This window comes from Rhea americana, unplaced genomic scaffold (assembly GCF_003343005.1).
Source record: "Rhea americana isolate MKP2758 unplaced genomic scaffold, rheAme1 scaffold_28, whole genome shotgun sequence".
NCBI classification, from domain to species: domain Eukaryota; kingdom Metazoa; phylum Chordata; class Aves; order Rheiformes; family Rheidae; genus Rhea; species Rhea americana.
In genome coordinates, this window is record NW_028186401.1 from 6,781,820 (window position 1) to 6,784,590 (window position 2,771).

Consider the following 2,771-nt stretch of genomic DNA (forward strand, 5'->3'; position numbering starts at 1 on the left):
TTCCTGCAAGGAAGCACTGATAGCATGCTTGAGGCAGAGGAGTGTTAGTCACCATTTCCCACTTGCAGGTGTGAGGATGTTTGGAAATGATCTTACGCTGAGGATGTGTCTTGTTACTGACCACGATTGTGCAAGCTTTAAGCTGGTGCTGTTGCAAAAACAAAAATCATCCTGAAAATGAAATGTGGAAAAGAGTGAAAGGAAAACATTTTTGCTTCTGAGCACCAGGACGCAGATAACAATAGGCACTTCTGTATTTCCCTTAGAGTGAATCTTCAGGAGAACAAGCTGATATTTCGAGTTTAATTTGCTCTGTAATTTTCTTTCTCRGGCCATTTAATACTGGGGAAAAATGACACTGAAATCATTCGCYTCAGAGTAGTTCTTCTTCCCGAGAAAAAGAATCGGACCGTTGTATCTATGTGGATTTTGAGGCTACTGAGGGAAAGTGCCTTTGAATAGCACTTCCACTTAGAGACTTTCAGTACTTGGTCAGAAAAAGTCACACTTCAACTAGAGTGACCTCAGCTTTGCTAATAACTTTGTAAGGTCTGCACAAAGTTTAGTGCTAGCTGCAACCTGTATTACATTGGCTCTTAGTAACAGTAAGATCAGTAAGATTGTAGATTAATATTTTTAATGTATTTTCTTTTGTTTAGATTGTAAATCTATGAAATCTTTTAAACAGAGTAAATATTTTGAAGATGAATGAGATTTGTAGGGCCCTGACAGGTGTAAAAAATAATGGTTCAAGTTCTCTTCTACCTCAAATTTGGCACTTTTAGAACCACTGAGTTTAGAGAGATAATAATGTAGTATGTTTAGAGACAAAATACTTTTGTCTCCTTTTGCTTGAAACTTCCACCTATTGAGTCTTTCTCCGAAAAAGTGACCACAGGCACTATACTGCTAATAGCAACAGCCCTGACCTATATTCACGTATGTCGTATTCAGGTATGAACTAAGCACAATGCTGACTAAAGATGCTTTTTAGAACCAAAGTGGCAAAAGCCATCTGAGACAGGAACAGAAGTGCCAGCGTTAAGTGACAGATGAACAGCCMGTAGCAAAGGTGGCAGCCTTGCAATTTCCCTGCATTTATGGAGTACGAAAACGGAGGGGTATTACCTCGTTTTGTTTCTCCAGGTTGGATGCTTATCTTAATATTCAGCAATATTGTGTGTGCTAAAATAGAGTATAAGAGGAGGGATGTGTTTTCTCCAGCTCAGGCGTGTGTTGCTCCCGCTCTGCGTGGCGGCCTGCTCGGGGCATGGCTGTGCCCCTCGCCCCATCCCCCTGCTCCCAGCCTGCTCTYGTATTTTGTCTGACAGTGCTCTCTGCTTATTAACATGACTATAGCCTCTTTGTGCCCTCCGTCAGAAGAAATCCCGCGCCAGAATAAATTTCAGGGGCGACAGATTGGAACGGTTTGGCCAGATGATGGCACACAAAGGTCTGCGGGCGAAGCAGCACCTGTGGTTTTGCACCTCCCCGGTTTGGCCCCGGGCAGGAGCAGCRGTGGGCGCGTTTGCTACCCTCCTCTGGCCGATCCTCTCCCTGCATGCTGGACCCCGGGGCAGAGGTGAGGGCCTTCAGGTAGACCCTGCGAAGGAGATGGCGGTGGCTGCAATAAGCAGTTACTATCTTTGTGTGTCCCCAGGAAGGGGTGCTCAGCTGTGCTATACTTTAGAGCTAAGAAAAACGTGGTATTCTGGTTCCTAGAAAAGGAACAGTTTGCAGGAGTCTTTCCATGCCCRTGTCCACCGACACTGGCATCCGGACTGGACCGGGAAAAGCAAGGAGCAGCCCCAGGCCAGGGCAGAGAAATGCCCGTGGGTTTCTTTGAGGCTGTGTCTTGTCTGAGCACCTCCTAAAGCGGAAGGGATTTTTCCTTTCTCCCACGACGGGCTCTGGCTGCAGGTTGCTTTGGTTGGATCCTGCGAGGCCAACTGGCGGACACCTCTCTGCCAGGCTGTGGGCGGGGGGAYGCTAGGTACCCCGTCGGGGAAGGCGCCGGGGGGCAGCTGCCTCCCCAGGACGGACGRGGGCTAACGCGTGCCTGGTGACAGCGTGAGGGTCGCGTGCCTCGGCCCCCAGCCCTTCCCGGGGAGGCAGCCGACCYGAACCCCTCGCTTTGCGGCAGGCTGTCGGCCCCGCCCGGGCACGCTGGGGGCCTGTGCAGGGCCCCGGGCACCCCCGGGGGGCAGGATCCACGCGAGCCCTGTGCGGGGGAGGCCGGTGGCGAGCGGGCCGGGGGGGGCTCTCCCGGCCCCAGCGCCGGGGCCGGTCGCCGATGCACGTCCAGGCTGGAGGGATCGTCCCCGGCTGGGAGGAGCCAGCAGCTCCGCTGCTGTAAACAGTGCGGGCACCGCCGGCGGCTGGAAGATGGATATAAATAGGGAGGCGGAGGGGAGGCAGGCGGAGCGGAGCCGCCTGCGCTGCCGGCCGTGCCTCTGCAGCCGGGTGCAGCGCCCGCGGGGTCCCGAGCGCCGCGGCGGGCGGCGGCAGCGACCGGGAGGCGGCGTGAAAAGTTCGCGGCTCTGGCTGCCGCGGGATAGGTAAGCGGCGCTGGCAGCCGGAGTTTGAAGCTCGTCGCTGCCTCTCGTCGAGCTGTCGCTGTYTCTTTTTTTTTATTATTTCTCTCGCCGGCTCTGTGTGTGTGTGCTGCTGTTGTGGTTAATCTCGCTGTCTCCGGTGTTTCCGGGGCTCTGCGGAGCAAGGTAGGGTTTCTGTTTGCGGTCTTACTAGGTGAGGTGCAGGAAAACGGTAAC

General features: G+C 53.3%; 2 protein-coding genes across 2 annotated transcripts in view; both read left to right on the plus strand.

Annotated features, from left to right (window-relative positions):
- Nucleotides 1-2,771, plus strand: part of LOC146593828 (cell surface hyaluronidase CEMIP2-like) — a 55,508-nt gene that overhangs the window by 2,095 nt on the left and 50,642 nt on the right. The gene's annotated exons all lie outside the window — the stretch shown is intronic.
- CEMIP (cell migration inducing hyaluronidase 1) overlaps nucleotides 634-2,771 on the plus strand; it is a 119,475-nt gene continuing 117,337 nt past the window's right edge. Inside the window, exon 1 of the mRNA XM_085308720.1 lies at nucleotides 634-2,558. The gene's annotated coding sequence lies outside the window, so the exon portion shown is untranslated. The remainder of the gene's footprint in view (nucleotides 2,559-2,771) is intronic.